The 14,482-nt window shown below is 36.5% G+C and overlaps 1 long non-coding RNA gene across 1 annotated transcript in view; it reads right to left on the bottom strand.

Annotated features, from left to right (window-relative positions):
- Positions 1-3,308: 3,308 nt before the first annotated feature.
- LOC135760864 (uncharacterized) overlaps positions 3,309-14,482 on the bottom strand; it is a 271,903-nt gene continuing 260,729 nt past the window's right edge. Inside the window, exons 2-3 of the long non-coding RNA XR_010537624.2 lie at positions 3,485-3,578; positions 3,309-3,399 (exon numbers count right to left, since the gene is read on the bottom strand). This is a non-coding gene — a long non-coding RNA (uncharacterized lncRNA). The remainder of the gene's footprint in view (positions 3,400-3,484; positions 3,579-14,482) is intronic.

The raw sequence follows: 14,482 nt of genomic DNA, 5'->3' as shown, positions 1-14,482 counted from the left end.
AAATTGCTGTCCAGAGAAAAGCTTTGAGTATAACAAGAGACACAACACACCCCTTGAATCATGTTTTTGAATTATTACCATCACGTCGTCGTTACAGAACACCAAAAGCAACTAAAGCAATATATAAACAAACCTTCGTACCAAATGCAATAAGTCTTTTAAATAAGGGTTAGGAAATATATATTTTAATGTATGTTTTTGAGTATTGTATGTATATATTTATATCAATTTTATTACTGTGAATGTTGTGTATTGTTAATTGTTGTGTGATTGTATGGCGAGACCAAAGATCAATTTTCAGCTTTGGCTGAACAATAAAGTACTACTACTACTACTACAAAAATGTAATCCACAATATATCAAACACATATCTACGTATATATTTCCATATAGTTATACATATATTTGAAATATAATCTAACATATAGTAAACATACATGTGTCACTATATCTGTACATATAGTGTTAATACATGTTTCCAATATATGCACAAATATTTCTCATATTTCCCATCTAATTTTGCATATATTTAAAATGTATTCCACAATATATCGAACACATATCTACATATATTTAATGTATATTTCCATATAGTAAACATACATGCAGCACTAGATTTGTACATATATGTGCATATATGGGAACATGTATTAACAATATATTTCACATTATTTCCCATCTAATTTTGCATATATTTAAAATGTGTTCCACAATATATAGAACACATATCTACATATATTTCATGTAAATTTCCATATAATTTTACTACAGGTCAGGAAACAGACAGATCGGCTTACCCATCAGTCTGTTAGCTGCCTTGACATGTCAAGATCACATATATCCCAGCACATAGAGCCTTTTTTTACCAGAGTACCAACACATCTCGACTGTGTCTGTTCCTCGAACAAATAAATACAGAGCACCGTTTACCTCGTCTCGTACAAATCTTAATTAACATAAAATTGGAACACAATACATTAAAAGATGAAACTCAAATGTTAAAATTCGGCCTTCTTAACATTAGATCGCTTACCAATAAAGAACCTATTATCAATGAAATAATTACTGACCAAAACTTAGATGCACTCTGTATAACAGAGACCTGGCTTAAAGCAGACGATTACATCAGTTTAAACGAATCCACCCCACAAGACTATTATTATAAACACGTTCCTCGTTTAAAAGGGGGAGGGGTGTAGCTACAATATACAACAAAATATTTAAAGTAAACCATAAATCCGAACTTAAATTTAATTCGTTTGAAATAATACTGTTAAATATGGAAATAACTGATCGTAACAACAAACAGCTTTCGTTCATTTTAGCTAACATATATAGGCCTCCGGGCCACCACACAGATTTTCTTAAAGAGCACCAATTATGCTAATAAATTAGCATGTTAGCACGTTATTGTAATATCCCATAGTACATACATGTTATTAAAACTAGAACTAATGCACTGTGAGTCTTATAAATTGCTTACATACCTCACCGATTTCTGCATGTCTGGAAAACGCTCGGATTTAGTTCCTGTCTCCGCCTCCCAAAATGTGTAGTGTATTCGGATTGGTCAGATGACTACTCAACTGTTATTGGTCAACTGGGTTCGGCGTGTGTTTGAAAGGTTACGCCCCTGACTACGCGTGGGTTTTCCGGTTCTGACTGAGAGTCACAGGCAACGTAAACAAGCGCTATATTTCTCTATAAACGATGGTGTCTGTACTGCCTTACCACTTCAAGCTCGATCCAGAGAGTTCAGACGGCCGTTACGATATAAACGATCTCCGTCAATGAACGCGATTGGATTTAACTTTTTTAGGTGTCCTTAGCTCTGCCAGAATGCTAAACGAAGACGAAAATGTGTTGCAAAGACATCCAAAAGGTAATTATAACGTACTACATTACTTTGCAAACTATATGGAAACACCAAATGTAGCACATAGAAAGTATTTTTTGAAATGATTATAAAACTATTTCACTTATTAACATTATTTTACTATAGTAAACTTTATTATAAAAGCCTGTTTACATACTATATTACTGTGCAAACTATATGGAAACACCAAATGTAGCACATAGAAAGTATTTGTTGAAATGATTATAAAACTATTTCATTTGTTAACATTATTTTACTATAGTAAACTTTATTATAAAAGACTGCTTACATACTATATCACTGTGCAAACTATATGGAAACACCAAACGTAGCACAAAGAAAGTATTAATTGAAATGAATGGTCTATATTATTTCACTATGGTAAACTTTTTTATGAAAGACTGCTTACTTATAAGTGCTATGTTTTTACTTATTAGGTTTTAAGGAGAATGCAACAAGTTCCAGGGCCTCTTACCTGCGTGATTCATCATCCAGGTTTTGCACAAATTGTCTAAATCCCTACACACAGAACATTTATTGTACCGACTATAAGCCTTTGAGGTGCAGGACTAGAGTAAGTTTTATTACATTTTTAAACCAATAACACTAAAGTATCATTATAGTAACAAAGTACCCAAAAGAACAAAAGATGTAACTTTAAAGAAAATATAATAGTCAGTCAAAAGTTTTTTTTATTTATTACAAATATATATTTAAATGTTAAACAATATACAAATAAACATACTTTAGTAACCATATTGTGCTCTTGTTTAAAAAATTGTTCAATTCATTTCTTACAGCTATCTATTCAGATAAATGGCATATCAAAGCTTTGTCAGCTGGTGCTATTTAAGACGACACTATAAGGTTATCATCCTGTCGTGTGTTGTTCTCCAGATACGCTTGGAGCTTCCTGATCAGATCGGTCACAATTTTGGCTTTTGACGACCCCTGCACTGAAGATGGCATGCAATCACGTCCTCCTTTGAAGGTCTCTCAAACTCTGATGCCAGGTCCATTGGAATCAGGGCTTCCTTCAGCTTATCTTCAAATACCTCATCAAACACAAGCCTGATCACATCATCCACATAACTGTAGAAATATTGCAGTCAATAAATCTTTTGTTTTGATCATTTATTTCCCTGCTTCATACATTAAGTTTTTAATTATGAATGTATTTGAAATAAAACATTACTGCTTACAGTATGTCACTTGTGTGTTTTGGAAACATAGCCTTGTACGTTCCCTCTCCTGCTTTTGTTACGGCTTGGTGACATTGTAATGGATGGCTGCAAGGTACAAATACCTGTAAAATATAAACAAGCAATTAATTTATTGTAAAAGTAAATACTACTTTATTTAACAAAGTTACTAAAATACTTAAATACCTGCACAGCATTCCAATAAATGAGAAGATCAACAAAAATTTTGATGCAAATCTGAAATCTCAGGCTACGGACGGCAAAGGCATCCACTGATGATGGTGATGGAAACATTGTGAAACGATGCTACTGCCTGGGTTCCTATTATTATGCAGAGAAAAAAAACTTTATACATCTAAGACTGGTAGTGGTTTCACTAGCTAAATACATCATATGTGTTACACACCTTTGCTCCTCATATGCCAGTCTAACTCCTTGTACTGTGTGTAATGATGTTGCATGTTTGCATACAGTGTAGAAGGATGTGTCCAGCTGCGAATCTAGGATATAGACAAATAAAACAAACATGTATTCAGTCAAAAAGACATATTATAACAATAGAGTACAACGACTATAAATCGTTAGACTATTCATTAAAACGTAAATGTATTACATTACATGGCCCAACATTAGCAACACACATTATGGGCTCTATTTTAACGATCTGAAACGCAAGTGCGAAGCGCAACGCGCAAGTGAGTTTGTGGGCGGATCTTGGGCGCTGTTGCTATTTTCCCGGCGTGAGAAATAACTCTTGCGCCGGGCGCAAATCAATAAGGGGTTGGTCTGAAGTAGGTTCATTATTCATAGGTGTGGTTTGGGCGTAACGTCAAATAAACCAATCGGAACGCTAGCCAACATTCCCTTTAAACGCAAGGGCGCAAGTTCCATGGCGGGTTGCTATTATTATGACGGATTTACCAGGCGCACGCCAGGAGCGGTTCACAGCCGAGGAGACCGACGTCCTTGTACGGGGGAATCCCACGCTTGCCAGCATAAATCGGGCACGCCGTGTAACGGGAGGTGGATCTGCCTCAGGACTTGACGCCAGCAGAGGACATCGCTGCGTCCACCCTCACCGCTGAAAGGGTTTGGAGGCTTTGAAATCGGACCCAAGAAACGCAAGCAAGGTCCAACCCCAAAGTACTCTTATAAATCAAGTTCATATACATTAAGCTTTCTTATGAAAACATTTTAACTATTATTTACATAAAATAAACGTAATACAGCCACACAACAAAGTTATGAAAATATTTTAATCGTTATTTGCATGAGAATAAATAAAAACTATCACCACAATGCTCACCACTATGATTCCCCTTATCTCGTGTAGTAATATTTTTAAGTGTAACAATTTATGATTTGCAAAAATAACTGTTGCATCTGTGTAGATTAGATAAGCAAAGTGTATGCGCGTTGTGCACGCTATACATTATGGTCAAGCATGCGCCCTTAAAATAGCATAATGAACCACGCGCAACGCGCCACTGACTTTAGACTAGTTTTTTTTTGTTAGTAGCGCAATTGTTTTTTGAAACTGCAAAATAGCATCAGGGATGGTTTGCGCCGCAACACGCCTCCTTTTTGCGCTGAACCGCCCAGGGAGCGCAAGTTCATTCCCTAGTTTGCTGACGTGCATCTGTGGAGGGAAAAACCCCGCTGTGCGCCGGCGCAAAATATTGTTTTTTTTTTTTTTTATTTATTTTGATAGGGACAATGCTCATTGATCAACAGACAAAATTAATTGCTGTAAACAAGCCAGAGTTAGCTACATGTGCTAGTTTCCATCTGTAGTCCCTAGCCAGATCTTAACAGGCACCCTAAAATACAAAAGCGATAAAAATACAGTACAAATATAATAAATACAATAGCAATATAATAGATCCACCAGCACTCAACAGATAGTATTGCTTACCTCACATAACCCTCCATTCAATTAATTCCAATACAATTCCAATATAAGTAAGTAAAGTCTAAATACACACACATACAAAAAAAAAAAAAGATAATATATATATATATACCGTCACAGACTTAGTTACTAGATGTATGATTACAATTGTAATTGTCATGAAACCAAGATTTCAAATGATTTTTAAAAGTGGAGAGACTGTTACACTCCCTTAATTTATTAGGCAGACTATTCCAAAAACTTGTGGCTCTGACAGAAAAGGCTGTGTTTCCAAAACTACTTTTTCTAAATTGAACCAAACAGTCCCCTCTAGTGGTTGCTCTAGTTATTCTATTAACTTTATCTTTTTGTTTTATAAACTGGCACAGAGGTGGTGGAGCAAGCCCATGGAGTACCTTAAAAACAAGACAGGCGTCGGTAAAGTGTCTAAAATCTACAAAGCTAAACATATTGTGTTTTTTAATGATATTACAATGATGATAGCTATTACCCTTACGGTCTAACGTCTTTAATGCTTGTTTATAAAGTGACTCCAATGGTTTCAATGTTGTTTTATTGGCTTGCGACCAACTAGTTAAGCAGTAAGAAAAATGTGGAATAATCATTGTGTGCAAAAAGAGCTTTGCCGCCCTCATCGGTAAATATGGTCTTATATGCTTAAAATTTGCCAAGTTAAACTTAACCGTATTTGCAACCTTTTTTATATGCTTTTTTAATGAAAGTTGTGAGTCTAGGATAATTCCCAGATATTTAAAATCAGATACCACTCTAACCATCTCTTGTTTGATAGTTACCTCAGGATCAGGAAACACTGTGATTTGTTTTGTAAAATACATACATACTGTTTTACTTAAATTCAGGTGCAAGTGTGAATTAGATAACCAAATAGATACCTTGCTCATAGCCTCAGTTAGTTTGTGTGCAGCTTGTTGTTTGTTTTTTGCATGTACATAGAGGACTGTGTCATCTGCATACATTTGTAAATGTACAGATGGACAAACAGTGGGCAGGTCATTTATATAAAGAGTAAACAGAAGAGGTCCCAGAATAGATCCTTGAGGAACACCTATTTTACAATTTAGATAAGTAGATTGGGTATTCTTAATACGTGTACATTGTTTTCTGTCAGTTAAATATGATGTCATCCATTTTAATGCATTCCCTGAAAAATTAAAATAAGAAAGTTTTGATAAAAGAACGTCATGATCGACGGTGTCAAAAGCTTTTTTAAAATCTAAAAATATTGCACCTACCACGCCTCCTTTATCTAAATTCATTTTAATATTCTCAATAAAAAAGCAATTGGCTGTTTCTGTGGAGTGATTACTTCGAAAGCCAAACTGCATTGGGTGTAATGGTGTATCGCCTTTACTAATATGAGTAATCAGCTGTTTTGCCACCCATTTCTCCGCTACCTTGGATATTAGGGGTAGTATACTGATGGGCCTATAATTCTCCACCAGTGTTTTATCACCGCCCTTAAAAATGGGGGTTACCACAGCTGTTTTCCAGGAACTTGGAAAAGTACCTTGTGTAATAGATAAATTGATTAGGTGTGTAAGAGGTTTAATTAAAAACTGTTTATGAGTTTTAAAAAATACAGAATCAAAACCATAGGCATCTTTAGCTTTTGAACTTCTTAATGAATTTATAGTGTTCTCTACTTCAAGTTCACTAATTTGTTTAATTCTAAAAACAGGTTTGTCAATATCAATAGGAATGCTCACTATATTACTAGAAATACAATTCTGCGCCAATTCCTCAACTGATTGAATAAAAAAATTGTTAAAAGTATTTGCTATAATATTATCCTCTCTAGTTATAATTCCATTTAATTTCAGCTCAAGGTCCTGTACATAGTGCGGAGTATTTTTCCCAATTAATTTGTTAAGATTGTTCCATATTACTTTCCCATCTCCCCTTGCATCATCAATGACTTTTATATAAAAATCTGCTTTGGCTTTCCTTATGTTCCCTACTACTCTATTTCTAAGAGATATATAGCTATACCAATCACATCTGAGTCCTGACTTAAGTGCAATCTTTAGTGAGTAGTCCCTGTCCCTCATCTGTTTCCAAATAGCCTCGTTAAGCCATGGTGGGACATTTTTCCGTCTTGGTCTGTATGTCATTCTTTTAGTATATGAAGATATTATATTATTAATAGTGCTTAAAAACATATTACAGCTGTTCTCCATATCTTCAAAAGCAAAAAGGTCTGTCCAATTTATTTCATTTAAAGCAGATTTAAATTTGTCCATATCATTTTTAGGTATATTCAGATGATATTTTTTCCCTGTAATTGTATTCTTAAATCGTTTTTTGGTTAGTTTCCTTACCAGAATTGTTATATTATGGTCGGATAAACCTGTTAGTAAATTATATGATTTTATTATCCTTTCCGGTCTGTTAGTAAACATTAAATCAATTTGCGTCTGAGTTGAGTGAGTGATCCGGGTAGGACCACAAACTAACTGGGTAAGATTAAATTTATCTGTAAGGTCTTTAAGTTTTTTCCTATCAGAGTTATTTTCCCAGTTTATATTAAAATTAGTTCTTTTCTTTCTTGACATTGTTTTAACAAATTATATAAATTATCATAAAAGGCAATGGTAGATGAAGGAGGACGATACAGACAAATTAAAATAAACAACATTTCAGGGGATAACCAAACATTCAACCCAAGGCATTCAATATCTAATACCGGTGACCATTCAATCAAATTACATTTAATCGTATCTTTCACATAGATTAATACGCCTCCCCCTCGCCCCTTGTCTCTGTCCTTTCTAAAAACATTATATCCAGATACATTAACCGCTGCCTCTGGAGAAGATGTATTTAACCACGTTTCTGAGACACCAAGAAAATCCAGATTAGAATTATTTAGTAAATGTTCCATTTGATCGCTCTTTGAGACCATACTACGGATATTAATATGTCCGCCTAATAATCCTCCTGGTTTAGAGCGTGGGTCCCACATTAGTTTTGCATGGTTTAATGTCTGGAAAAATGTAAACTTACGGTGTTTTCTAATGGCTGGATTAAGATCAGTAAGTTTTCGTCTATCACAAACAAGCCGCTTTACCGGTGTAGAAATCCCCAGTGTCGGTGGCATGAGCGATGGAAGCTCTCCGCTTACATGCGTCGGAATTCCGAGATATTCCTCACGGGTTTTTTCGTGTGAGGTGGGATCCAAACCGGAGGAATCCAAACCGGAGGCCACACGTGGATCCAGCGCATCCAGGGAAGACTGCATCATGACGTCCATCGACGACATCAACGAGTACCCGCACGATCCTCGGCCTCCTCTTACATTCAAACTCCAATTGGTGGTATTGTCCCCCCCGTAATCCAGGTTAGGACCCAGGCAACCGCCATGCACGTCGGGGAAGCCGACGTCACCAACACCGAATCCATACGGACCGGGGTTAGACTCTACATCTCCGGCCAAGAGAAGGATCGTCAACAGCAGAAAGACATCCTGGTAGGGCCGTCTTAATTTTGTTTTCCTTCGAATACCTGTATGGTTTGGTAGGGTAGCTTGGCCTTTGTTTAGCAGGGCTTCGTAAATAGCATATTGGCTCGATGCATTTGGTCTGATGCCGCGCTGAGATTTTCCAAGCTCAGCTGAACCGGCACAACAACATCGCACAGAAAGTAAGAGTAGCACAAAGACTAAACTTGCTATAAACAATTGTTTAGTAATTGTAACACATTGCCTTGATGGTATGAAATGGCGTGAACCAGTTTTATATAAAAACAAGGGTTTTGTGTAGTTAGCAGCATTGTTTGAGCAAACGGTGACAGCAGCACCTGTCTGCATGCGTGCCGCCATATCAGTCCTAACTCCTAACTTGGGACTTAGCTACAAAATACGAATGATACATGCGTCACTGACAAAGTCAATTGCGCTGGGTGCAAGATAGGGCCCTATGTGTTTACTTCGTTTCAAAATCTAAGAAAGCTTCAAGTAAAAACAACAGTAAAATACATATAACTTTAAACAAATCATCTGTACTTAGAGTTTCTTGAGTTTGATCATGAGAACAAATTTTACTGGTAACAGTTTAGCTGGCATTTGTATTTGTATTTAGCTTAGCAACTTAGCAAGTTTGTAAACATGTCTAAACCAACATCGATAAAAAAAACGATAGTCTGCATAATTCAACATACACGTGTGTAAATATGGTACGTTGTTTATGAAATACAGTATTATAACACAAGACAATTAGCTTGCAAGCTTAGCTCTACACGCACATTATGTTAATCTCCGGTTACCGGTTACGTAACGTACAGTAAAAGGCAAATAATAAACGTGAATACTTACAGCCTGTGATCCAGAAGTGCACAGTAATCCAACTTTCAAGAGGAGACGTCGCGCAAATCCAGCTTCGGTTCATGAGAAGCAGTTATTGTGAAAACTCCGTGAACAACTTCTGACTGGATTTTTCCGGAACCGTATTAAACATGATGTCCTCTGTGGAAGTCCATAAAGTGCTATTTTTCCCTCGCATCTAAAGAGACAGCTTCTACTCGAGAGATTTAATCGCTTAAACAATGAAACAAGAGTTTGCAAACAGAGTCAAAGCAGGGACTCACAACCTCCGCCATTTTAGCTCTCTTCTGACTCGGCGCTCCCCACCCCCGTCTTTGAGGGCGTACCCAAGCAAAGCAGAGAGGGCTGAACTATGATAATGTTGGTCTTATCTACGTCACTAATCCCAGGAAGTAAACTGTTGCCTACAATCCGAGTGTTTTTTGTAGTCCTCAAACGTTAGAGACGATAACTCGCGTCATCGTTTTCTTTGAGGTATGTACTTTTTGAATATCGTTAGCATGTACTAATGCACACTTACACACAAAAGGATGTTTAAAAACGTGTATCCCATAATAGGTGCTCTTTAAAGAAATAGCAGACTTCCTATCTGAGCTTACAGTCACTGTAGACAAAGCTCTTATCGTTGGTGATTTTAACATCCATGTGGATAACTCAAAAGATGAATTAGGACGTGCGTTTATGGATGTTCTAAATTCTCTCGGTATTAAACAAAACGTGTCTGGACCCACGCATACTCGTAAGCACACATTAGACTTAATTCTGTCACTCGGACTCAATATTAATGACATCGAAATATCACCCCAGAGCGATGCCGTTTCAGACCATTGCCTTGTGTCATACACAATACTTCTAGATAGGACCGTTCAGTCTACAACATGCTACAGATTAGCCAGAACAATAATTTCCACCACTAAAGATAGCTTTATTAGCACTCTTCCAGACCTGTCTCAAATGAAACATGTAGCAGATAACCGTGAAGATCTGGATATTATAATAGAAAACCTGAACAACGTTTGCTCTAGCACGATGGATGCCGTTGCTCCCATACGAAAAAGAGAATCAAAGAAAAAACGCCAGCTCCATGGTATGACCATCATACTGCAGCCCTTAAAAAAGTAGCTAGAAAAATGGAAAGAAACTACCGAAACACAAAGTTAGAGGTATGGCGTTCAGCATGGAAAGAGAGTGTTCAACACTACAGACAGGCTATTAAAACCGCCAGATCTACCTATCTCAGTACGCTTATTAAAGAAAATCATAACAACCCTCGTTTCCTCTTTAGCACAGTTGCGAAACTGACTAGAAACAAAGAACAAACAGAAACCAATAGTAAATTCCAACACAATAGTAACGACTTCATGAACTTCTTTACTAACAAAATTATTTCTATTAGGGAAAACATAGAAACTACGCAAGCAGCCACCACTCTACCCAATAGTACATTGACCACTAGATTATCATACGAACATCTTGAGTCATTTAAACCTACTACAATAGAAGAGCTCTCTAAATTAGTAACGTCATCTAAATCATCGTCCTGTATATTAGACCCCATTCCCACAAAATTACTAAAAGAGGTATTTCATGTAGTGTCCAACACGGTACTAAATATCTTTAACTCATACTAGAATTAGGATACGTTCCAACAGCTTTCAAACTAGCAGTTATTAGACCGCTCATTAAAAAACCAAACCTTGACCAGGGAGATCTTAATAACTTTAGACCAATCTCAAATCTACCATTTCTTTCTAAAATATTAGAAAAAGTAGTGGCAAGCCAGCTACGCACATTCATAGCGAATAATAATACATATGAAAAGTTCCAATCAGGATTCAGGCCCCACCATAGCACAGAAAGAGCGCTGCTTAGAGTTACAAATGACCTCCTATTAACATCCGATCGTGGTGAAATCTCAATCCTTATATTACTAGACCTTAGTGCAGCTTTTGACACAATAGATCACAGAATCCTACTCAATAGACTAGAAAACTATGTTGGCATCAGTGGTCAGGCGTTAGCCTGGTTTAGATCGTATCTAACCAATCGATATCACTTTGTTTATGTAAATGAGGAAGAGTCCTATCACTCCCCCGTTAAATACGGCGTACCTCAGGGATCAGTTCTAGGCCCTATCCTATTCTCGTTATATATGTTACCTCTAGGAGACATTATCAGGAAACATAACATAAGTTTTCACTGCTATGCGGATGATACCCAGCTTTACATCTCGTCACATCCTAGCGAAACCCACCAGTTTGCTAAGCTAACAGACTGCATTAGTGATATTAGGGACTGGATGGCACATAACTTTCTTATGCTAAACTCCAATAAGACAGAGATACTTATTATTGAACCAAATCGCTCCAAACATAATATGTCAGATTACAAGTTGCCCATAGATGGCTGCACGGTGGTGCCATCTTCCACGGTTAAGAATTTAGGCGTAATGTTTGACAGCAATCTATCTTTCAATAGTCATATCTCCAACGTCTGCCGCACAGCATTCTTCCATCTTAGAAATATCTCAAAAATACGCCATATGCTGTCTGCATCAGATGCAGAAAAGCTTATCCATGCTTTTATGACCTCTAGAATAGACTATTGTAACTCATTACTCTGGGGATGCCATGCAAATCAGGTAAACAAGCTACAGCTGGTTCAAAACGCCGCCGCAAGAGTGCTTACTCGATCTAAAAAGTATGACCACATTAGTCCAATTCTGGCATCTTTACACTGGCTACCAGTTAAATATCGCATACAATTTAAAATATTACTAATCACCTACAAAGCCTTAAATGGCCTAGCGCCCTCGTATATTAAAGAACTACTATCAGAATACATTCCACCACGTAAACTGCGATCACAAAATTCGGGTTACTTAATTATTCCTAGAATATCAAAAGTGTCTAAAGGTGGTAGATCCTTTTCCTACTTAGCCCCTAAGCTCTGGAATGATTTACCAAATAATGTTCGAGTATCAGACACAGTCGAACAATTTAAATCTAAACTTAAGACATTCTTCTTTAACAAAGCATTCACATAGAATGTCCAATAAATGTACTTTTTCCCGCAGTAGTTATTTTGTCTAGAACAAAGCACTCACATACCTCATATGGGTAATTTACTCTTGCCGCAATAGTTAGCCTGTCTGGAACCGAGCTGAATTAAACCACTATAATGTATGACACTTGCATTACATGCGAACGGCCCCTACGCTAATAGAATTCTGTTTTTGTCTCCCTGTCTCGTCCTCGACCCTGAGGACAATGAGACAAACAGACCCAGTTCCTGTTGCTGTGAAGGTCATCGCACCACTGATCTACTGGCTTTCCTTCAACGTGACGCCCAACCGATGCGTGACCAACGGCCACCGGCTGAACCAGTTTAATCCGCTTACACGCTTCCTATCCCTACCGTGTCTATATATTATAAATATAAATATTAATTTCTCCTTAGGGTTTTTTGTCCTTCTAGGAGTTTTTCCCACCGGGTTTTCTCCTAGGGGTTTTTTTTGTCCCAGGGAGAGTCAGCCAACTTTGGCTTAACTTAGCACTTTACTGTATACGTTACATTATTAATATGCACGCTTACACAGTTTTTTATCCTTAGCCGTTATATTCTACTTCTTATACTATCTATTGATTTTCAGTGTTCTCCTCTACATCTACTCATGTAAAGCTGCTTTGCAACAATTAACAATTGTGAAAAGCGCTATATAAATAAAATTGAATTGAATTGAATTAAGTGTTAAATAGTTTTATAACATCATCATGAATATTCTTCAGTTCATAATGTTTATTTGACCGAGTATTAATAAAATTTGACATAGTATTAACACTTTATGACATTTAAATGTCAGTTTAATGTAATGTGTTAACCCACAACGCTTGGTAGTTTTTTAAGTTTTTATGACAAATTTATAACAAGTTGTGTTTTACTGGCTTATGTCAAGTTGTCATAACAAAGATATTTCAAACAATGTCATCTTTGCATTAAAAATGACATAATTGAGTGAATGACACTTAATTGCAGTTATTATAAATGTGCATAAAATCTTCTTCATGTTCATGACACGTGGCATGCCATGATTATAAAGGTGTCATGTCAGTCTTATGCACACCCAGGGGCGTCAGTTTGTGTGAAAAAGTGGTGGGGACAAAAGATCAGATGAAAAAACAGTACAGCAGGATGGGAAAAATATTGAATAACGGCGCATCAAAAATAGGCATAGTGTAGGCCGGTCAATAACACAAAAATACTCAGCATAAAACCCTCAACAATGTCGACTGCACACATGTAACAGTCCCTGCAACACCAGCTCAACCGAACGGTGCCAAAGCACCATACTGTAGAAAATAGCAGCATGTTAAGTCAATGATTACAATGAAATTCTTTACATATGTAAAAGAAAACACACCATAAGCACACAACGCAACATATGTGACCCTGGACCCAGGGCTGGACTGGGATAAAAATTCGGCCCTGGCATTTTGGCCCAAACCGGCCCACACTACATACACTGCAAAAAATGATTTAAGAAAAAATGTTCTTAGTATTTTTGACTTGTTTTCAGTAAAATATCTAAAAATTCTTAAATTAAGATGCTTCTTCTTGATGAACAAAACGACCCAAGAAAATAAGTCTAGTTTTTAGACCAAAAATATCAAATTTAAGTGATTTTGTGCATAAAACAAGCAAAAACAATCTGCCAATGGGGTAAGCAAAAATGTCTTGAAAATTTTTCTTAAACACTAAATGCAAGATTTTTTTTTGCTTGTTTTATGCACAAAATCACTTAAATTTAAAATTTTGGTCTAAAAACTAGACTTATTTTCTTGGGTCATTTTGCTAATCAAGAAAAAACATCTTATTTTAAGAATGTTTAGATATTTTTACTAAAAACAAGACAAGATTTTTTTTTCTTGAAAATCATTTTTTTGCAGTGTATAATTACAAATACCACCCATCTTTGCATGCCTTTAAATATGTATAGCAATAGCAACTCGAATTCCATTTAAGCACTAAACCCAATTAATAGCAGGTAGAAAAGAGTGAGAGTTGACACAATAAACACTTCTAGAACGTGTTATTTATTAATGCTATAAAACGTCTCGGTTACGGATGTAACCCTCGTTCCCTGAAGGAGGGAA

The sequence above is a fragment of the Paramisgurnus dabryanus genome, chromosome 16, assembly GCF_030506205.2.
Source record: "Paramisgurnus dabryanus chromosome 16, PD_genome_1.1, whole genome shotgun sequence".
In the NCBI taxonomy this organism is placed as follows: Eukaryota; Metazoa; Chordata; class Actinopteri; order Cypriniformes; family Cobitidae; genus Paramisgurnus; species Paramisgurnus dabryanus.
Note: the sequence above shows the minus strand (reverse complement) of the source record. Positions and strands in the feature narration are given on the sequence as shown.